Source organism: Elephas maximus, chromosome 3 (genome assembly GCF_024166365.1).
Source record: "Elephas maximus indicus isolate mEleMax1 chromosome 3, mEleMax1 primary haplotype, whole genome shotgun sequence".
Classification (NCBI taxonomy): Eukaryota; Metazoa; Chordata; class Mammalia; order Proboscidea; family Elephantidae; genus Elephas; species Elephas maximus.
In genome coordinates this window covers 152,870,577-152,894,353 of record NC_064821.1, presented here as the reverse complement: position 1 = coordinate 152,894,353, position 23,777 = coordinate 152,870,577, and the positions used below count along the sequence as shown (strand labels likewise).

At 41.5% G+C, this 23,777-nt stretch overlaps 1 protein-coding gene across 8 annotated transcripts in view; it reads left to right on the top strand.

Annotated features, from left to right (window-relative positions):
• The window catches only part of LRRC8D (leucine rich repeat containing 8 VRAC subunit D), a 142,566-nt gene that overhangs the window by 27,765 nt on the left and 91,024 nt on the right, over window positions 1–23,777 (top strand). For 5 of the 8 annotated variants that reach the window (XM_049879843.1, XM_049879848.1, XM_049879846.1 and 2 more), the window contains one exon: window positions 5,233–5,380. The exons of 1 other annotated variant lie outside the window; for it this stretch is intronic. The gene's annotated coding sequence lies outside the window, so the exon portion shown is untranslated. Of the gene's footprint in view, window positions 1–107; window positions 4,929–5,232; window positions 5,381–10,868; window positions 22,470–23,777 lie in introns of those variants that run through there. 2 more of the 8 variants (XR_007516712.1, XM_049879847.1) reach the window with 2 other exon arrangements.

The following is a 23,777-nucleotide window of genomic DNA, read 5'->3' as shown; positions in this document are numbered from 1 at the left end:
CAAACAATTTCGCAGGTAGTTTTCTTTTTTAAATTGTTTTATTGTGAGTATATATAAAATATAAAAACCCGTTGCCATTGAGTTGTTTCCGACTCACAGCGAGCTTATAGTAGAACTGCCCTATATGGTTTCTGAGGAGCAGCTGGTAGATTTGAACTGACAGCCTTTTGGTTTGCAGTTGAGATCTTGACCACTGTGCCACCAGGGCTCCGTATAAAACAAAACATATGCCAATTCAGCATTTTTTTACAGGCTCAATTCAGCAATAGGTTACATTCTTGTGTTGTGCAACCATCACCACTGTCCATTTCTGTCCATTAACAGAAACACAGTGCCCCCTAAGCAAAGCCTCTTCCTTTTCCCCTCCTCTTCGCCTGTGGTAACCACTGATAAACTTTGGTCTCTACAGTCTGCAGGTAGATTTTTTTTTTTTTTTCAAGTTTATTTGCAGCCCCTTGCTGCATTTTGCTTTGGGAGCTGACATTTAACTCTAGCTTCTTGAAGATGGCTAATGACACTCTGTGGGTAAATACCAATCAAGCCAGCCAGCTGGCTCTGAGAAAGGCTTCCTGGAAAGCCATGGCCCAGCTTTCACAGAGACCAGGAGGAGGAGGGGTGCGCGTGTGAGTACCACAGACCTTCCCAGAAAATCCTGTTGCAGGTGCTACCTTGGAAGTGAAGGCAGACTGCAGGTTAACAGGGACACTCGGCCGTGAAGGCTCCTAGTCAGAGAGGAAAACTAGTAGGTAACTATACAGCCTGGCATGGTTTTCATTTTTTTTCCTTGTTTGCAAAAACCATCTATAATAATCATCAAGAATCCTGATACTCACATAGAGAAATCTTGTACCAAGCATTTTTTTAAGCACCAAAGTGATTTCTTTGTCTTTTAAGATGAAGAAAGGCAAGCAGCATCATTTTGGATATGACTTTATCACCTATCTCCTCCTCCACACCACGTAGAAAAGCTCTCTCTTAGAACTTAATTTGGAGCCTCTAAAATGGTGTTTGCAATGTTGCTGCCGTCATCCATGCACTGTGGTACTTAGGGAGTGGAGACTTTCAAAATGAACCCCCAAAAGTCTTCCAGAATCAGTTGTATCTTTTGTGGCATCACTTGTGCATACCTAGGAATAATTTTTTCTCTTCTTATGAGGTGGTGGTTTTCATACTTTCTTTTTCTACTCGGCAGTGGTGAGAAAGAAACACTTCTCCGTGAAACACAGAAGGAGGAGGAGAATAGCTGAACTATAGGAAAGCGTGACATGATGCTCAGGAGTTGTGGTTATTAGGAAACATCTTAGAGAATGATGCCATCTTAGAAGTTTTGTATTCTCCAAACTATAAACTTTAGGATCCATATATAGAAAAATGTTAATAAATTTTTTTTTTATTATTATTGTACTTTACATGAAGGTTTACAGAACAAACTAGCTTCTCGTTAAACAGTACACATATTGTTTTGTGACGTTGGTTACCAACGTGTCAACACTCCCCTTTTCGACCTTCGGTTCCCTATTAACAGCTTTCCTGTCCCCTCCTGCCTTCTAGTCCTTGCCGCTAGGCTGGTGTGCCCTTTTAGTCTCGTTTTATTTTATGGGCCTGTCTAATCTTTGGGTGAAGGGTGAACCTCAGGAATGACTTCATTACTGAGCTAAAAGAGTGTCTGGGGGTCATACTCTCAGGGTTTCTCCAGTCTCTGTCAGGCCAGTAAGTCTGGCCTTTTTTTGTGAGTTAGAATTTTGTTCTACATTTTTCTCCAGCTCTGTCCAGGACCCTCTATTGTAATCCCTGTCAAGCAGTCAGTGGTGGTAGCTAGGTACCACCTAGTTGTGCTGAGCTCAGTTTGGTGGAGGCTGTGGTAGTTGTGGTCCGTTAGTCCTTTGGACTGATCTTTCCCTTCTGTCTTTGGTTTTCTTCATTCTCTCTTGCTCCCAATGGGGTAAGACCAGTGGAGTATCTTAGATGGCCACTGACAAGATTTTAAGACCCCATATGGTACTTACCAAAGTAGAATGTAGGACATTTTCTTTATAAACTACGTTATGCCAATTGAGCTAGGTGAGAGAGATTTTGAGCTAAATGCCCTCCTTCCTGCTTTCCCTCCTACCAGGTTCTTTGTGGAAAAGAAAATGTAACTTTTTGGGGAAGAAGCATTAAGTTTGTGAAAAGAGACAAAGAGCAGCTCCAGGGTAAGCAAGGGACTGAGAAAAGAAAAAAAGTTGCAGTAGAGACAGAGCTGGACCCTAAAAGGATACTAAGACCCCTCAGGAACTTTTTACTACAATAAGCTAATAAGTTTAGACTCTGAGAACCTAAGGAGTCCCTGGTTGGCGCATATGGTTAAGTGTTCAGCTGCTAACTGAAAGGTTGACAATTCAAATCCACTCAGAGGTGCCTTGGAAGAAAGGCCTGGCAATTTCCTTCTGCAAGGTCACAGCCACCAAAAACCCTATGGAGCATAGTTCTACTCTTGAACACATAAGGTCATTGTCTTATTCGTGTACTGGTGCTATAACAGAAACACCACAAGTTGATGGCTTTAACAAAGAGAAATTTATTTCCTCCCAGTAAAATAGGCTAAAAGTCCGGATTCAGGGCATCAGCTCTGGGAGAAGGCTTTCTCTCTCTGTCGGCCTTCTCATCAGTCTTCCCCCAGACTAAGAGCTTCTCTGCCTAGGAGCCCCAGATTCAAAGGACGCGCACGCGCTCTGCTCCCGGCACTGCTTTCTTGGTGGTATGAGGTACCCCTCTCTGCTTGCTTGGCTTTCCTTTTTATGTCTTGAGAGATAAAAGGTGGTGCAGGCCACACCCCAGGGAAACTTCCTTTACATCCGATCAGGGATGTAATCTGGAAAGGGTGTTACAACCCCATCTTAATCCTTTTTAACATAAAATTACAATCACAAAATGGAGAACAGCCACACAACACTGGGAATCCTAGCCTAACCAAATTGACACATATTTGTGGGGACATAATTCAATACATGACAGTCACCATGAGTCAAAATCAACAGCAACTGGTATAAGCACCTAAAGAATAGAAGTGTACCTTGCTGGTCCTTGTAGCCCCTCTGCCCAGCCCCTGTCCTCACACTTGTAGGCTGCTGCCTTTGCATTTCATCTGTCAGCTCTACAACCACAGATGCTGCTGTTCTAGTGGAGTGGTGCGCAAAGGCAGGTGGGATCTGGGGATGAAAGCATTCACTTCTCAGGAAGTGTCTGGGAGGTCTCCCCATTGCCGGGATTCTTGATCGCTTTTTAATATGTGCTGTGTTTCTTGGCCTCTGTCAGAAGGCTAATAGCAGCATGCTACTGACAGGTGAGAGAACTGAATGATAACGCAGAAGGAAACAGAAAATGAGAGGATTTTAACAGTTTTGCTAAAAGTTGAGGCCACATATGAGTTTTTGTGAACAGTGTTTGCTTTAAAAAGCCCCATTAGAGAAAAATAATTCAGAGAACAAATATTAGTCTGCTGACTCGCTTCTGATCTGGACAGACTTTGTACCTTGGCATATGAGTGGCTGTCCTAGAACTTACTGAACTTTTGCCACCGAGTAATTCTGACAAGGCTGACAGAGCCAGTAGTAGATAATAGGAAAGAGCACAGTGTCCTCTGCTTGAGTAATCAAGGTAGATACTATTCAGGTGTGCCAAGAATCCAACCCATTCAACAGAGTGATAGCCTGTAACTTGCAGGATGATTTAGAGATGAAGGGATGGATCATAGATGGTTGCTGGACTTGATTTTCCTCCCAGAATGTATTACTGTTTTGAGAGTTAGCAGAGTATGGAGGCAATGGCCCAGATTTTATACTTAAGAAAGACCTGTACAGGTTCAACACTCCATTTGGCCACATTCTAGCTGAGACATTGGGCCAGTTACTTTAACTTCTCTGACCTTGTTTCCTCATTTGGGAATATGTGATTAGGACTCCCTCTCTTGCAGATTTGTTGTGAAATGTTAAGACCAAGAGGACATTAAAATGAGAGCCTCTCTAGCACTGAGTAGGAACTTAAAAAAAAAAAAAAGTTCAGTACGCATCAATTTTTTCTCCTTCACTCAAAATCCAGCTTTTTATGTAGAATAACTGTCCTTTATATTCTGTCCCCCAGTCTGAGTTTGAAACATGAATAACTTTTATTTAAGTGAGCAGCTTGATGATAGGAGGAGCTGTTTATCAGAGATGGGCTGTAAGTGCCTCATAACCTGATTCTGTGTGCAAGGACAGGCAGCCTTACAGATGCAGCAGTCCACACCTGGCAGCCCAGGAGCCTGCCACTGAATACAGATGTGAACTAGAGCTGCCACACTCTGTGTATAGCAGATTCTTAAGCCATCTGATCACTGTTTAACACTACCCTGAAGTTCACCTAAGTCAGAGGTCAACGAAACCAACAGTAAGCCCAGAATTTTGGAACTATACAGTGATTCATATGCAGAGAAATATGGAATAGTTTTCTGGAAGAACTCACTAGATTATGTATCACTGGAATTTTACTATATGTAAATATTCGGGGACCATGAGGTGAAGTGGGTCTGGATAGGGAGACTCTAGGAATCAGAATACTTTGTAGTTAGCTTTCTTCTCTCTCTCTCTTTCTCTTAGTAGCAACTCAGTTGCTCAGTTTGTGGCAGCAAGCACGTTTTTTCTTTTGAATCAGCCAGGCACAAAACAACTATATTCCCATCCTGAAGCTCTTTCAGCTGCAGGACTATCGTGAATTTACTGGGATGTGGCTGTTAACTTTTAAAATTTGCATAAATCCAGCCTCCACTCCCCTGGCAGTGGTTTTGTCTCGTCTTTACTGCTTCCCCGAGGTGATTTTATTTTTTTCAGAGGTGGGGGTGGAAGAGGGAGAGGAAAGGAGGAAAAAGGCAGACCAAGGGCGCTGGGAAGAAGCTCGGAGTCCATTGATTGTAGGTACATGTGGGGAGAGAGCGAACCCAGGCTGGGCTGGAAACGGAAGGGCTGCGAGGCGCTCGCTCGCTGGAGGCGAGGCGGCCGGCAGGGGGAGGTCCCGGCCGAGGCCGTGCCGCCTGAGGGGTAGCCGGTGCGCGGGGTCGCCGCTCGCTGGGGAGAGCTCCTGGTGGCGACAATGGCGAGGCGGCCGGCGGTGATGCAGCCCGCAGCCCCCTAGTCCTCCCTTCCCGCTGGTCTGCGCCCCTCCCTCCACTCTGCCAACACTCGGATCTCTCGCTCTTCTCTCCCCTGTGTTTTCAAACAGGAAGTGCTCGGCTGTCTGTAACGTGCTGCCGGGTCCCAGAATGGAGGAGTGAAGTCTTCCCGTCGCTGCCGGTTCCAGCCCCCGGAACCCGCCCGAAGCTGAGTCCCCGGAGAGCGCCCTGAGGGAGCAGGGTGGCCGCCTGGTCCAGGTGCGTGGGGCCGGGTCGGGGAGCCCGCGGGGCCGGGCGCGGGGCTGTCACTGGACACCGCCCGCGTGTGCCGCTAAGCCGGATCTCCAGCTCCACGCTGCAACCTCACTGGGGTGTTATGTTCTATGTCGCCTGCCCCTCTCACTGCTTTCTTTCTCAAGGGTCTCTGCAGAACTGTTGCTGCCACCGCTCGGGCTGTGTTCAACTCGGGCGGGCACCTTTGGGCTCCCCAGGGCTCTCCCCTGGCGACCGAGCGCTTTCCAGGCTGAGCTGCCCCCAGCTGCTCCCGGGGCTGCCTCTGCCTCCGGCTTCCCGGAGTCTGCAGCCGCCCTCTCCGCCCTCACCTCCTCCTCCTCCTTCTCCCGCTGCTGCCTGAAGCAGCAGCTCTTTGTTCCTCACTCTCTGGCCTGGAGTTATGTACATAAATGTTCTGGGAAGCTTGAGACAATGAGGTCTTATTAAGGATGGTGTGAGTGTGAGGGGTGGCGAGAGAGAGACGGAGAGGATGAGTGGTGCGTGGGGAGGTGTAAGGTGGAAAGGAGAGCAAGAGTCTTGGCATCCAGGCTCAGCAATCTCTCATCTTCATCTGATGAAAGAGTAACCCTGCTCTTTGCTTTCTATTTTGGGAGAGCCAGACCATCACAAACTGAGGGAATTCGTGATTCCCTCACTACTTAACAGGCACAGGAAAGGTAGCCACCAGGAATGAGGGACGGGGAGCTCTGAGGTGTTTAGTCTGGTGTCTGGCTTGTTAATTCCAGTGTGGTTTCTTGGCTGGGTTCGCCTTGCTGAGACAGAAGGTACTTTAAAATGTATGAGCCAGGCATCTTCCTTTACTAAGCTCCATTTGTCATCAAGGTAAAATTGAGGAAGACACTTCTAAAATTTACCAGGTAGATCACAGATTTCACATGCAGGCTTTGCTCCATCTTAAATGTTCACAGCAGAGAACAGAACACCAGGCAAAGAGTGGTTTTATGCTACAGACTTTTTGCTTTTTCATTTCTCTGGTTGCTCTTCTCTCAGCAGGCTCTAGATCAGATTGACTTCTCCCCCAGTGAAAGCCGGGCTTTGTTTCACTGCCTATATTTACCTGGGGAAACTCGAGTCTTGGAGTGACACTAAGGGAGGTGGGATGGTTGAGAAGAATCTGCTTGATGGGAAGACTGTATGGCTTCAAATGAAATGTCCAAACAGTGTTGAAGCCAGTAGTAGCATCTTACTCTTTACTTTGTAGGATATAAATTGAGCAAATGACTGGCAGGGAGAAGAGCGAGACTTGCCAAAGAAGGGTCTCTTCTGTAGGACAGAGAAAAAAATGTATAATCACGTTACTGTGTGGTGCACTTAGCGCCTTCAATTTATTGGGTGGCCAAGTTTCCAAAGCAGGCAGGGATAGTGATAGAATTTCAATTCATGATGGGGGATGTTGACTAAAACATTCTAAATGTTGAAAATTTTATAATAAAATGTATTTACTATATAATTTTGCTTTGAAAGGAAAATCTTTGGAAGCCAGGCTGCCTGGTAAATTGTACTAATCCACCCTTCTGCCCCCTCTTTCATATCAGCTGTAGGGAAGTAATTTGAATTATAAGATCTTATTCCAATTGTCCTTTAGAACCTTAATCTCTTATGCATTGGCTTTGAGCATTGTGATAGTATCTGTAATTTGTGTAGTTGAATTAGTAGTAAGATACTCACTGACTCAACGATAGCAGTTTTTTTTTTTTTTTTACTAAGATACACTGTAAGAAGTGAGCAATTAATTTCATCTTTACTAGATAGATGGAAACCCTGGTGGTGTAATGGTTAAGCCCTATGGGTGCTAACCAAAAGGTTGGCAATTTGAATCTGCCAGGTGCTCCTTGGAAACTCTACGGGGCAGTTCTACACTGTCCTATAAGGTTGCTGTGAATCGGAATCGACTTGACGGCAGTGGGTTTGAGTTTGCCAAAATACATCACAAGATTAAAAGTGAAAACAAGTCAAGACCTGTACAATGTCTGTGTTTTACCTCTATTTTTACACCCGTTTATACTCCTTGTCTTTTGGTTCATTAGTTTATTTGGGGATTTTCTTACACATTTGTCATTCTGCTCCAAGATACAACAGAATGATCTTAGTGACTCTCTAATCCTGTCACCTATCTAGGAACAGGATTTATACCCACCCTAGTGGAATTTAAACCCAGGAATAATAACTGGCCTCTATAGTACTTTATAGTACCATTTCAAGTGGTTAAGCACTTACCCAGGTGCCAAAACGTTGGCGATTCTAACCCACCCAAAGGTGCCTTGGAAGACAGGCCTGGTGATTTGCTTCCGCAGGGTCACAGCCTTGAAAACCCCGTGGAGTAGTTCTACTCTGCACACAGGGGGTGGCCATGAATCAGAATCAACTTGATGGCAACTAACAACAACATATTGCCACTTTATATTTTACAGAGCGTTTTTTCTATATCTCATTACAATTTGTTGGTCCTTTCAGCAGGCTGGCAAAATGTAATTCATTTATTGTTGTTGAAGAGAGGAAACTGAGGCTGGTAAGATGTGCCTTGTCAATCAGTGGTCAAATTAGTAAATGGAGCTGTTGAGACTTGAAGTAGGGCCTTTTGATTTATAATTGTTGGCTCATTTGTAATCTGGATACTTGCCGCCTAAGGAAGAGGTGGCAATGCTGATGCAGGTGGTCCTCAGCCATTCCCAAAGAGAGCCGATAAACACTGACTCTAGACTAGCCGTACCTACGTTTCCAGGTGTCTCCTGCTTCCCTCCACCTGAACTCTGCCCAAAGCCCAGTTTGGGGGCTTTTTTCCTCCCCTCCAGTATGTTTGAAATTTACACTTCCTCTGTGTCAGTGACTAGATTTAGCTGTGTTTGCATCAATGTGATTTGTATTCTGCTAAAATTCTAACGGTATATTTTGATTTTTAGTTGTCCTTTGTCAGGTCTTAGTGGGTATCTTTTCAAGACTCGAATTAGCATATTTTACCTTCTTAGACTTAAAAAAACACCACTTCTGGTTTGCCCCTAGAGTAGTTTACATCCCAGAAAATAAATAAATAAGTTAATAAATGATATATTTGACTCTCCCTAGACCACACATAACTGCTCACCCCACCCCAGTTCAGGATATCCCACTGAAAAGCTCACATTATGGAAAAATGGTAAACACATATATACTTTAAATTATATAATATTCCCCAGATGGAAATAAGTTTATTTTTAATTATTTTTATTTTTGCAGTGCTTAAAGTTAAGGCTCCCTTCAGCTAGGGTTGATGTTGCATTGAGAAAAATGTAAATTAAAATTTGGAGTATATTTTCATTGGGAAGTACTGCATTTTCTCTTCAGTACTTGGAGTGTCTGTGGTGGTCTATAACTTCTCTGCTATAGAATTCTGTCAAGCACGGGGGAGAGAAGTTGTGGGGGTGGAGATAAAATGAGTGCTCTTTCTTTCATCAGTGAGGAATGAAGTGATATATGCATATTTTCCTAATACACAATGCACTGCTATTTCTGTCTGTGCTGGTGAGTTGCAGTGACTTGTGAACTAGCCATGTGTTTTCTAACAGAAAGGCTAAGAGTAAAAGGGTAACTAGCTTTGATGTTAAATGCCAAGGAAAAGCTAATGGCCAAGGGAGGACTAGGAGTGCAGATAGATGGGAGTAGATTTTCTGTTTTTAAAAACCATCTCTTTTTTCCTTCATGAGTGTTATAAAATGAAAATTATCTTCTCAGTCAGAAACAACATGTTAACTTTAAAGCATTGGTTCTCAACCCTTACAAAACCCAGGAAGCTTTTATTTAACACTCAACAGTTTCAAAGATCTTCAGAGTTTTACTTTTTGTCTCTGATGGCAAAATATTTAGTGACAAAGTTACTATTTAATAGCACTCACATGAATATGTATTGTAAATAATTACCACAGCATCTTGCTACTTTTGTAAAATAGTACATGTATGTGTGAGGTAGGGATTCTGTCTGCTGAGCCCCTCCTAGTACATAGGCTGGAAATCAGGCCCAAAGTAAAAAAACTACTCCAAACTGAAATACCCAAAATGTACATTATGTCAGCCATCAGTTTATAAAGGTGGAATTTTTCCTCTTTGTTTTGCATTAGATAGGAGAATGTGTAAAGTTTGAACTTTGGATCTGGTCTTGTTTCTGGGTTAATTGTTTTTCATGGTAAGCTTTGAGGTCTTTGCTGTTATGCAGTCATGGATAACTAGATTTCTTGTAAGAGCATTTTCTCCTTGGTACTTCTGTGACAATCCCTTCCTTGCATTTGTAGAGTCTGGGCTCTGATACCAATTACAGAATCACCACTGTCCATGACCACCACCAGCAGCAGTCTTATATTCAGTTCTCAGAAGCTAAATGAAGCCTCCCAACTTTAAACTTCACCATTTGTGTTAAGTTTGTGAAAGGGGAGGAATTATTAATTTTTTTTTCTTCTGCAGTGGGAAAAGCTGACATATAAATTCATACTAAGGCAGGCTGTCTTATTTCATTGCCTGTTAGTGTGTGTCTTAGTTATCTGGTGCTGCTATAACAGAAATACCAAAAGTGGATGGCTTTAACAAAGAGAAATTTATTTTCTCACAGTCTAGTGGCTAGAGGAAACCCTGGTGGCGTAGTGGTTAAGTGCTACAGCTGTTAACCAAGAGGCTGGCAGTTCAAATCTGCCAGGGGCTCCTTGAAAACTCTATGGAGCAGTTCTACTCTGTCCTATAGGATCGCCATGAGTTGGAATCGACTCGACGGCAGTGGGTTTAGTAGGCTAGAAGTCCAAATTCAGGGTGTCAGCTCCACTAGAAGGCTTTCTCTCTGTTAGCTCTGGAAGTCCTTGATATCGGTCTTCCACTGGACTGGGAGTTTTTCCGAGCAGGAACCCTGGGTCTAAAGAATGCACCAAGCTGCTTTCGTAGTGGTATGAGGTCCTGCCTCTCTGCTTGCTTCCCTTTCCTTTTATCTCTTGTAAGATAAAAGATGGTGCAGGTCACACCTCAGGGAAACTCCCTTTACACTGGATCAGGGATGTGACCTTAGTAAGGGTGTTACAATCCCATCCTGATCTGCTTTAACATAAAATTACAATCACCAAATGGAGGACACCCCATATATCTGGGATTATACGGCCTAACCATGTTGACACAAAGTTTTGGGAGACACAATTCAATCCATGTCAGTATTGCTCTGGTATTCTGCTCAAGAGGGGTTTAAAAAAAAACCCTTTGCCGTGCAGTCGATCCCTACTCAGCGGCCCTAAAGGACACAGTAGAACTGCCCCATAGGGTTTCCAAGGAGTGCCTGGTGGATTTGAACTGCCGACCGTTTGGTTAGCAGCAGTAACACTTAACCACTATGCCACCAGGGTTTCCCCAAGAAGCGTTAGGCAGGACATTTACATCCATTAGGATTGGTGCATGAAGTTCTTTCCCATAAAATAATCGCTTCCTATTTATTAAATGGAGTCCCCAGGTGGTGCAAATGGTTAAGCACTCAGCTGCTAACCAAAAGGTTGGCGGTTCAAGTCTACCCAGAGAAGCCTCGGAAAAAAGACCTGGGATCTACTTCAGAAAATCAGCCATTGAAAACCCTGTGGAGCACTGTTTTTCTCATACCGCACCACTGAGTCGGAATTAACTCAACAGCAACTGGTTTTATTTATTGAACACCTCGTACGCGTCAGACGCCACACATGGATTGTCTTCAATCCTCCTGGTATTGTGCAGGGTAGGTATTACGCCTGTTCTCTAGGTGAAGAAACTAAGGCAGGCAGAGATTATCCAAGTCACATGGACAAGCTAAGGCCCTAGAATCCAGGTTTGTGCAGTCTCCATTGTTAAAACATTTCCCTCCCATCATCTGCTGTTTCTCCATCTTTAACCTAACCTATGAAGAGAAATAATAACATTTTGTTTAGTCTTACCTACCTTTTCAGCAAAAGTTAAAGTCATAGAGAATATATAGAAATTAGGAACAGGGACGTAAGAGGATCAACATTTTATAAACGTTTTTGGTTTTCACACAGTATTTCTTTTTTTCCTAAGGAGCCTAAAACCTAACCCATTGCTGTCGAGTTGATTCCAACTCATAGTGACCCTACAGGACAGAGTAGAACTGTCCCATAACGTTTCCAAGGAGTGGCTGGTGGATTCGAACTGCCAACCTTTTGCTTAGCAGAGCTCTTAACCACTGTGCCACCAGGGCTCCTAAGGAGCCTAGGTATATGGAATTTATTGGCCTTTGTTAGAGTTTCTTGAGGCAATATTGCCCACAAGCAATATTACTGGATTATAAGAAGTGGGCATGCTAATTTTACTAAGAATTGTACGTATTGTCAAGTTTATACCCTCATCAATACTGCATGGAAATTTCTTTTTTATTATGCCAATTTGATAGATGTTACTTTTACCTTATAGTTTTATTTTGCATTTTTCTGATTTCTAGTGAGGCCAAACATTTCTTCATCTACTTCATCTTATTTCCCATTTGTGTTAATTGTCTGTTGCTATCTTTAGCCTATTTTTTTTCTGTTCGGTCTCTTACCTTTTTTTGCAAGAAGTTCTTTGAAGGAGTTTTTACATAGTTCCTTGTATATCCTAGAATTTAATCCCATGGTGGATTTAGATAGTGTGACTGCCTTCTCCCTGTATGTCACTTCTCTGATAACTTTGTGGTGCCTTTCATTAACTAAAGAATAATTAACAGATTTTTTTGGCTCATCAGTTTTTATTATTGTTACGGTTTGTACCTTTTAAATCATTTAAGAAATCGTTTCCTGTTCTGGGATCACAGATGCACTCCCCTCGCTTTCTTCTGTTAGCTTTATAGATTTGCACTTACAGTTTTGGTTTTTAAACTATTTGGAATTAGAGATATGAGGTATAAATTCAATTTTTATTTTTAAAAAACTGATTGTATTGTGAGCCAGTTTTTCCAACACTACCAAATAATTCAGTCTTTTTCCACAGATTTTTGATGTCACCTCTAGCACATTAAAGTGTGTGTGTTTTTTTGTCTTTCTGAGACCTCTGTTTTATTTAGTTGGCTTATTTGTCTATCCTGGGCTATTAGCAAAAAAGGAGCCCTGGTGGCGCAGTGGTTAAGTGGAAAGGTCAGTGGTTCGAAACCACCAGCAGCTCTGCGGGAGAAAGATGTGGCAGTCTGCTTCCATAAAGATTACAGCCTTGGAAACCCTATAGGGCAATTCTACTCTGTCATACAGGGTTGCTATGAGTCAGAATCAACTCTATGACAAAGGGTTTGGTTTTGGTTTGGGCTACTAACACAGTTTTAATTATCATGGCTTTGAAAAATACCTTCTTACATATACATTTATGTAACTTGATCTTATTAGTATGATTGATACAGTAATATATATTCAAATCTCCAAACATGTTTAAATTATTTTTAGGCAAGTTTATTGCACTTATTTGTTCGTGTGTTAACTCTTTACACTTGCAAATGTGTTTTATAGAAATATACTTACTGTCATGGATTGCATTATGTACCCCCCCACCCCCCGAAAAATGTGTCAATTTGGTTGGGCCATGATTTCCAGTATTGTATGGTTGTCCTCCAGTTTGTGATTGTAATTTTATGTTAAAGAGGATTCCTGTGGGATTGTAACATCCTTACTAAGGCCACATCCCTGATCCATTGTAAAGGGAGTTTCCCTGGGGTGTGGCCTGCACCACCTTTTATCTTACAAGAGTTGAAAGGGAAGCAAGTAGAGAGGTGGGGGACCTCATATGACCAAGAAAAGCAGTGCTGGGAGCAGAGCATATCCTTTGGACCTGAGGTTCCTTCGCTGAGATGCTCCCAGACCAAGGGAAGACTGATGCATCGCAAGGACCTTCGTTCAGAGCTGACAGTGAGAGAAAGCCTTCCCCTGGAGCCAGAGCCCTGAATTCAGACTTGTAGCCTACTAGACTGTGAGAGAATAACCTTGTCTTTGTTAAAGCTATCCACTTGAGGTATTTCTGTTACAGCAGCACTAGATGACTAAGACACTTACTTACCCGGGAATATTCTTTAATTTTCTTCCTTTGTAAAATAATTTCATTTTAACATTCCTAACATTAATTTCCTTCTCAGTTTTTTTTTTTTAAGGCAGTTATGGCTCCCCCTCACACCTGGCCATCCCTGTAGACAGTGGGTATCTCACTTCAAAGGCTTCCCTTTTGTCTTCAGTCCCCTGCATGTGCGTACAAAGCTGTGATGTGCATTCCTGGTACGGCTTTTGAGTGAATGTTTTATAAGATATGATGCCATAACATGGATGAATACTCTTGAAAACCTGTTAATTATAGATGTCTCTTTATTCTTTGGAAAACATCACTGTCTTAGTTATCTAGTGCTGCTGTAATAGAAATACCACAAGCGGAGGGCTTTAACAAACAGAAATTTATTTTCTCACAGTTTAGGAGGCTAAAAGTCTGAATTTAGGGTGCTGGCTCTAGGTGAAGGATTTTTCTGTCAGCTCTTGTCTCTCCAGCTTCTGTTTCCTGCTTCCTTAGGTACCTTTTTGTGGCTTGGCATCAATTTCCCCTCTACCTCTGCTCGCTTCATCTGCTCATTTTATGTCTTGTAAGGGACTGACCCAGGACACACACTACACTAATCCTGCCTCATTTAACATGACAAAGATAGTCATTCCCAAATGGGATTATAACCACAGGCATAGAGGTTAGGAATTACAGTACATATTTTGGGGGCCATAATTCATTTCATAACAATCATTGTTTAGTTGCAGTCTGGTTTTCTCCAAGTTTACGTTCCTCTGCTCTGTTCTCAGTTCACTGGGTCTCATTCCTTCTTCCGTATCCGATTTATGTCACACTTGAATGCTAGGTCATTTGTTTGATAAGCAACTATTTGCATGCCTAGGCAGTGTACAGTGTACTTTTTCCTTAGTTTATAAAATATGATGAAGCTATGTTGCGTGTAACATGCTTATCATCATAAATCATTTTGAAATTTTTGTGGGGGACAAATCATGTTCTCAAGACAGATAAGACACAGTCTAGGCTAAAGATGTTACCCTGGGCCATCAGTACTAGGATTATATGAGTGATAGGCTGTATTTTATTATTTTTTTCTTTTGTCTGTAGTTCTTAAGGTATTTTATAGATACAGAAGAAGGTTGCAGTCTTTTTAGCTAGACTGAAATGTACTAAGCTTACACAAAGTTTGATAAGATAATGATGTTAGAGCATTCCAGAATCTAAACCCTGCTTAGTTTTAAGACTAATGTCCTTGGACTGTTGAAATTGTTCTGTAGCGCTTTAAGCAGGATTTATTAGGTATCCACGTGAGCTTGATCGTAACAGCCCCAGCTACTGACCTGACTGAACTAAGATACTCATTAGAGGACTTCATCGGTACAGATGTTTGCCACTTCTCATTCAGAGTCTTCTATGCTCACCTCGCCAGCTGTCACATCCACCTGTCCTGCCAGCCCCCTCTCTTATTCTATTATTCTAATTGACAGCCAGGCCACTGCATCCATTTGACAGACATTTACTGAACCTCCAAACTTTAAATATTGGTTCTCTGTCTTCCTCCTACTTGCTATGTCCCAGTCATTGTGCTAAATTCTGAGGATACAGTGTGAATATGACCCAGGGCCTGACCTCAGAAGATAGGCGCATAAACCCTTGAACATGGATTTAGAATTCAAAGCACCTACAGTGATACATTGTGTTAAATGGTACTAGAGAGTGGGATACAAAGGAGAGAGCCACTTGTTCTTTCTTGATTCTGAGAGAATTCATGAAGAGGCTGATTGTGGTGCCGAATCTTGGAGGGGGTAAGATTATTTACCAGGTTGAGCAAGGGAAAAGCAATCCAGACAGAGGAAACAGTGCAGGTTCAGAGCTCTGAAGTGCTTGGTCTGTGAGGCACATGGAGTGTGAGTGACTGGAGCAGAGAGACCGTGGTGTGGAGCAGAGGAGAGGCTAGAGGTAAGTCTTGGTCCATTCAGCAAAGGGCTGTGTAAGCCATTACTGGAGGTTTGGACTTTATCCTAAAAACATTGTGGAGTCATCACTGTGAAGTAAATGCTCAAACCAGTGTCTTAAGATACGTGAAAAGAAAGCAGGAGAAGTCCCTAGGTTATTACAATAATCCAAGCAGAAGAGATCATAAGGGCCTGAAGCTAATGTGATGGTAATGGGAAAGAAGAGGAGAGGAGGATTTTGAAACACAAAAGAAAAAAGTGTTTAGTGACTAGGTGGTAAGTGAGAGGGGAGCAAGGAGGAGGGTATATGAAGAAAGATGGCTCTGCATTTTTCTGGTTGTGAAGATTCACTGGCTGAGGGTGTTGTTATTTGGGATGGAACACCTAGGAGGAGCACATTTCAAGAGCACAGCTAGGCAGTTGGAGTGAAGTCAGGATGTCTGTGGGATAGTCAGCTGGTTGTAAGAGGTTTGGGCCCTGGAGAGAAGCCAGAGCAGAAGATGTGTTGGGAAGTCATTGGAATTGATTGTTGCAGTCATGAATATACCCCCAGGGAAGTCAAAAGATAAACAGTAAGCAGACAAAAGAAGGGAGATAAGAATCGGGAACATTTATAAAGAAAAGTGGTAATAATATTGAGCACCAGGTGCTTTTTTTGTGTTTGTTTTCACACATTATGTCATGTAATCCTTATAACAACACCTGAAACAATTACTGTTATTTTGTTGTACAAATAAAAAAAAGGTGTCTAAAACTCAGGTAAGCAACTTGCCAAGTCGTCCAGGTAGTTAATAGGAAAAAGCTGTCAGATCTGTCAGAGGCTACAGGGAGGGGGCAGGTACAGTGAAGACTGAAAGTAGGACTTCTCGTGTTTAAACCCAGATTGCCATGGTGAGGAAAGAGTAGAAGTTGAGCATTTGGGGACACTTGAGTGATGTGTGTGTTTTTATGCATTTGTCGATGAAGGAGTATTTCTTGTGAGTGATGGTGATTGGTGCCTATATTTTGGTTGAGAATAGTGGAGGGGAAGTGACTAAAGGCAAATAGAGAATAACTACTGGAGTAAGGTTCCGGAAAAGGTAAGGGACACAGGTGGTTTGAAGTTAAATTGCTTTCTTCCCATAAAATTACTTTGCATATAATTTTAAAAATTATAATTGAATAGGGTTGTCTTGGGAGTAGGGGCATGCATTCCTTTGACACAGGAAGGGAGGAGAAAAAGATATGTGTGACTAGAGACGAGTGTGCCAGTGGAGAGGAAGGAAGTTGAGAAAGTTCATTCCTGATAGCTTCAATTTTCTTAGTAAAACAAAAGATGTAATCTGCTGAGAATGAGGGGGCCTTAAGGAGACAGTTGAAAGTTTGTAACAATCACCTTGGAAAAAGGAGCTCACTGATTTGGAGTGACTAATAGTTGTACATCATTGAAGGCCCATTTGGGGTTTTGTCAGTGAGAATTAGGTACTGATGGTAGATTTTTCAGGTTTAAAGTAATATGAATAACATGAATGACCTTTTAAAATAGTACATGTGGCCTTGGCTGAAACATTTGGATGGTAATTTAAGGAAGCTTAAGGATCTATGGGGAAAGGCAGAAAAGGGGCCTAGAAAAAGCACTGGATTGAGCATTAGGGAACTCGAGTTCTAGACCTAGTTCATCCATTAACCAGGATGGCCTTAGGGAAGGCAGTTAATCTTTCTGGGCCTCAGTTTCCTCGTCTTTCAATCGAGGAATTTACACTTAATATTCTCTCAGGTCCCTTTTACCTCTGAGAACTTTAATGAGACTCATTGTATGCCTTTAGACAAACATGAGTGGATAAGAGAATAGGATTAGCTAGGTTCCTGTCCGTATTTATGGGTCTTCTGATAGCAATTCTAATGCAGTATCTTTGGAAAATCAATAATACGGGACCAGGACAGCTGTCAGATAACCAGCTGCAAGTGTCTGCTGTTGTGACTGAGTGTAGCAGCAGGTTAAATGAGGGGAAGAACAGGCACATGAGACTGGGATGGGAGCTGGGCAAGAGGTAGACAGGCTCCGTGTGCCATTTGCCCCTCCTGCTGTGTGCCCTGGCTCCCTGAGAAATCATAGGAGGCAGATGGTATGTTCGTTTAGGTAAGGTGCTGGGTGGTCTTTGCATTCATCACGTATGTTGTTGCTCTGTGATATTTCTTTGCCTCTCTGGTTGCGTTTTTGTTTTACCAGGCTTGTTTTTTCCACTTTTAAGAGCGGCATTGTAGAGGAGAATCCAACAGGTGGAGAAAGCTAAGAATATTTACTGCATCTTACCCTAAAAGAGTCCTTTTTCTTTCCCACCTCCTTCACCACTCCTTGATTTTCTTTGTCCTAGAGAAATCAGAAAGAGTTTGAAGCATGTCCTTACTCTTCCCAGTTGGGTATGTTCTTCTCCTGGAATTTTTACATTTCAAAGTCATTTTATTTCTTTTTTTTAAGAACAAGGAATGATGCCTTAAAGGCCCGAAAAGTAGCTAGCAATGAAAGGTGAATCCAGGTCAGAAAAGTGGCTCCAAAGAGTATTGTAATAATTTAACAGGCCTCAACAGGTAATAGGACACTCTTTTAAAAATTAAGTCACTACACTTTCTCTGTGCTATTACAGATTTAAAAGAAACCTGGGCATTTCCTTTTCTTCCCCGCTAAGCTATTACACAATTTAATGCTTGGACAATTCTTCACAGGAAGAAACAGGGTGTAACAGTTTTTATAAGACATTCTTAAATATTCACCCTTTAAGCTAGTCTGACAATTCCATTCTCTCTCCACTCCACTGCTCTAGTTTCCTTCTGAAAGTCTTAATTTCTCCACGTAATTAAATATTCTTCGAAGTGAAACATCGTTAAAAAATTAAAACCGTTGAAACTTGAAGTTAAAACATAGTCCGTAAACGTGTTCTTCCATTTCCTGAGAAACAACAGGAAGGATTTGATTTCTCAAAATAAATAGCCTAAAGATGAACTCAAAGCCGTAGAGACCAAAGATTCTAGCATCCTCACACCATGGGAAACTTTCAGGCACTTTTCTAACCTCGGTAAATCAAGACTAATACTTGTGTGCGTGGGTGTGCGTGCCAGGCACCAGAAGATGTATGTATAATTCAGAAACACATCTTTGGCATATGTGAATGTGCCGTAATGTCTTAGCCTAAATGCATGCCTTAGCCTGCATGTTCACTACCTAGTATGTTTGTGAGACTTCATTTCCAAGATGTATTTGATCAGTATGGGTGCGCTAGACATGCCAACAATGAATATATCCTTCTTGGGCAGGGGTGGGAAAACCCTGGTGGCATAGCAGTTAAGTGCTACAGCTGCTAACCAAGAGGTCGGCAGTTCAAATCCACCAGGTGCTTCTTAGAAACTCTATGGGGCAGTTCTACTCTGTCCTGTAGGGTCGCTGTTGAGTCGGAATCGACTCAATGGCAGTGGGTTTGGGGCAGGGGCGATTAACTAGTAAGCATGGTATGTACCGTTTGCACTGAGGAAGGTACACATGGGCTTAACTGTATTTACTTACTCATCTGTGGTGAGCAATTTCACATGAGTTTCACCGCATCGTTGATGTGGGTTGTTGTTGTTAGGTGCTATCGAGTTGATTCCTCCTCATAGCGACCCTATACACAACTGAACAAAATACTGCCCGGTCCTGTGCCATCCTCACAGTCATTGGTATGCTTGAGCCCATTGTTGCTGACACTGCGTCAGTCCATCTCATTGAGGGTCTTTCTCTTTTTTGCTGACCCCCTACTTTACCAAGCATGATGTCCTTCTCCAGGGACTGATCTCTCCTGATAACACGTCCAAAAATATGTAAGACATAGCCTTGCCTTCCTTGCTTCTAAGGAGCATCCTGGTTGTATTTCTTCCAAGACAGACTTGTTTGTTCTTTTGGCAGTCCATGGTATGTATATTCAACATGGTTCACCAGCACCACAGTTCAAAGGCTTCAGTTCTTCTTCAGTCTTCCTTATTCAGTGTCCAGCTTTCACATGCGTATAAGGCAGCTGAAAGGGATGGGTGAAATTGTGCACCGCAGATTGGTGGGAAGGCACAACTGGGCTCGTGCATACCTTGCTTATTGGGAAACCCGGCCCAGTCTTGGGAATTAAATTTAGTAATAGAGAAAAACCACTGACTTTCTGCACCCATGTAAGCACCTAATCATGAACTTAAACTTGTTAGATCTGTAAATTATTTCATAACTGTGCTAGTAAGAAAAGTTAAGTAGTTCATGTTGAGCCTGAAACCACACTGAAGAAGGAATCTGCTATGGTACAGTATTTGTAAAACCTGCAAAAGTTGGAGCCTGTGTAAGGTGGAAACCTGTCAGAGAAGGAAAACTCAAATATTTTCCACTAAAATGAGCCATAGGAAAGTGATTAAGATTGCGCCCCGTATAAGGTGCGAAACTTTCAAGACTCAGACAAGGCATTTCCCTTGAATTCTGGCTCTCACAGGTTTCACTGTGGTAATATTTCTACCACTTCCAGAAACAAAGGGTTAGAGCTTCTTTAAAAAAAAAAGGAAATAAACTGGGTGGGCAAATTTTTGTTCGTAGGGTACAGAGCTTGGAACCGGTTTGTTCTGGTTCAACGCCCTGCTGAGGATTTACCTTTTCATCCCATATATACTGAATTAGAATCTACATTTTAGCAAGAGCCCCCAGTGATTCTTCAGGTGGGGCTCTTTGTTAAAATGTAGATTCTGATTCAGTACATCTGCTGTAGAAAGGCAAATTCTCAGGGTCAAACTGGAACAAACTGATTCGAAGCTCTGGTAGAATACAAGCAAGATTAGGGAGAAATGGGTGTATTTTGTATCCATTATCATCAATTTGGGGGCTCAAATAGTACAAAATACTGTATTCCCCAAGGAGTATAAAATAGGTCAACATTTTGAAATATTGGACAGTGTTTGTATTGGGAAAATTATATACACTAAGAACTTTGTTGAACTAGATTTTTTTTTTTTACTCCATTTGCCTTCCAAGAAAAGTAGATTTTGAAGTAATATGGAGCTGATGATGTCAGGGTTTTTTTTTTTCTTCATTGCTTTACTTTTAATCTAAGTCATAACATTTAAAGTGAGTTTCTCATAGAAAACCTTTATTTGGGTCTTGTTTTTTAATCTATTCTGACAACCTGTCTTTTAATTGGTGTATTTAGATCATTCACATTTAAAGTAATTATTGATATAAACAAAAACCAAACCCATTGCCATCTCATCAAGTTGATTACAACTCATAGTGAGTGACCCTATAGGACAGAGTAGAACTGCCCTGTGGGGTTTCCAAGGAGCAGCTGGTGGATTCGAACTGCTGACCTTTTGGTTAGCAGCCGAAAGCTTAACCATCACACCACCAGGGCTCCATTATTAATATAGCTGGAGTAATATCTACCATGTTTGTAATTGTTTTCCATTTGTGGCATTTGTTCTTTCTTTTCATTCCCCTCTTATTTTGCTGACTCTGGTTTTAACTGAGCCTTTTATATGGCTTCATTTTATTTCCTCTCTTAGCATATTGATTATACTCCTTTTCAGAGAATTTTTAGTAGTTGCCCTAGAGTTCACTGTTGATCTCAGTTTCTAAATAAACAAAAACATATTTGTGTGTATACCTAGAAAAAGTTTTTTAGAATAATATACACCAAAACCTTAAGAGTAGTTATCTCTGGGTGGTGGGGTTATAGATGATTTTTACTTGCTTATTTATATAGCTTTCTGTATTGCTTGTTGTTTTTAATGAGAAGCATCTATTAATTTATAATCAGAAGCAACAAAGCTCTTTTCATTTTGATGAGCTAAGAAGTGCAAATCACAGCAAAACAAGCTAAAATCTCCTCAGGTATTTATAATTTGCACTCTCTCTGCTTTCAGCCTGAGATAAGCACATTGTTCCACAACCACCTGCACTTGCACAGGTAGGAAAAAGCAAAGGAGTTGGTCTCTTCTCGCCTTGCATTGGGAAGGTTGTTGACCCTTAGCTTTTTTTTTTTAATTATGCTTTAAGTGAAAGTTTATAGTTCAAGTCAGTTTCTCATACAAAAATTTATACACACGTTGTTACGTGACTCTAATTCTCCCTGTAATGTGACAGCATGCTCCTCCTTTCTACTCTGTATTTCCCATGTTCATTCAACCAGCTTCAGTCCCTTCTGCCTTCTCATCTCGCCTCCTGACAGGAGCTACCCATTTAGTCTCATGTATCTACTTGAGCTAAGAAGCATACTCTTCACAAGTATCATTTTATGTCTTATAGTCTAATCTTTGTCTGAAGAGTGGGCTTCAGGAATGGTTTTAGTTTTGGGCTAACAAAGAGTCCAGGGGCCACATCTTCTGGGGTCCCTCCAGTCTCAATCAGATCATTTAGTCTGGTCTTTTCACTAGACTTTGAGTTCTGCACCCCACGTTTTTCCTGCTCCGTCAGGGACTCTCTGTTGTGTTCCCTGTTTGGGCAGTCATTGGTGGTAGCCGGGCACCATCTAGTTCTTCTGGTCTCAGGCTGATGGAGTTTCTGGTTTATGTGGCCCTTTCTGTCTCTTGGGCTCACATTATCCTTGTGTCTTTGGTGTTCTTCATTCTCCTTTGCTCCAGGTAGGTTGGGACCAATTGATGCATCTTAGATGGCCGCTCGCTAGGTTTTAAGACCCCAGATACCACTCACTAAAGTGGGATGTGGGACATTTTCTTAATGAACTTTGTTATACCAGTTGACCTAGATGTCCCCTGAAACCATGGTCCCCAGACCCCTACCCCTGCTGCTCTGTCCCTTGAAGTGTATGGTTGTATTCAGGAAGCTTCTTAACCCATGGTTTAGTCCAGTTGTGCTGACTTCCCTTCTATTTTGTGTTGTGTTGACCCTTATCTTATACTGTCTTGACAATTATTTGGAATCCCTCCAGGGGTGGTGGTTTGACATAAAAAGGTTTCCACTTAACACAGAATGAACCAGACCCCCTTCTGTTTCTGCATAATTGTGGTTTTTTGTTGTACATGGATTATCTTCATGCTTTTAAACTATTTTTCAAAATATAATGAACAGAAAAAGAGCATTTAAAAACTAGTTTAAAGTACAACTTTACAAACAAAATTTCTAAGAGTTGGTTGGCTTGTGGTATGAAACCTCAGCTTTTGGGAGGGTGGGTGTGGGGAAAGGGGTGTCAGTGGTGGTATCTGTAAGTAATAGGTGAAGAGATTCTAACTAATGTAAGGCTCTTGGTTTGTCTGGATTTCAGGGAGCTTGTGAAGACTACTGTTACTGCTCTTGAAATGTTGATTATGTCTTCTAAATTTATTTGGGTTTACACATAAGCTAAACCCAAATTAAGGTGGCATTGCTTAGTGCAAAGAAACGAAATGTATATTTTTTTCTCAAAAATGATTTAATACTAATTTTTTAACCTCTCTTTTTTAAAAAAAATTTTTTTTTCTTTTTTTTAACCTCGGGTGTTTTCAAGAGAGTTACACACTTTATAATAGCAGTTTATTAGCCTATAAAATTCAGACCATTATCTTTTGTTGCCTAGTGGCACAGTGGTTAACTTTTCTGCTGCCAACCAAAAGGTTGGCAGTTGGAACACACCAGCCATTCCATGGGAGAAAACACCTAGTGATCTGCTTATAGCCTGGGAATCCCTATGGAGCAGTTCCACTCTGTCCTATAGGGTCACAATGAGTTGGAGTTGGCTCAGCAGCACACAACAACAATCTTTTGCTGCTTACCTGATGCGTTCAAATACACAAATGATAAGTGAAGTTTTCAGAGTTTCTGAAATAAGACTTTCTGTTGAAAATTATAGATCTCCATTTTAATATATCTAATTTTTAGAGTAAAAAATTTCAAGGTAAGAAATGAAATGGTAGTTATTCTGTTTAAAAGAATTAAACATTGACATATAAATGAAACAATTAGAGAAATTATGAAATAAGTGTAAAAAAGATTCATGTGCAACACAGTGATTGTTTCAACTAAGTTAAAGTGTGTAAAATTTTTGAAGGGACCGCAAAACTATAAGTAATTTGCTGTTGTAGGAATTATGAGTATAATTTGATAGATTTTCTTTTATTATTTTGATTTTAAATATTTTACAAAAAATAGTTCAGAGACCAAGTTTCTGGAATACTTATTGGGTAAGCTTGGAATATTATTGAATTTTTAGTATTTGCAGCATAAATCATTAGACTGTTGAGTAGGTATGGGAAGTAAGGGTAGGCAATTTGAATTTTTTTTTACTCATTTCTGAATGAGAGACTTTTGATACAAGGAGTTATTAGTGAAGGAACAATGAGGAAAATTCTAGAGGTTCTCACTATATTAGCCTATTTGTCTAAGCATTATCTGTGTTGGCCTTGGTGCCTTTGACGTACCAACATTGGTCCATTCTGTCTGGTTTTAGCTTGTC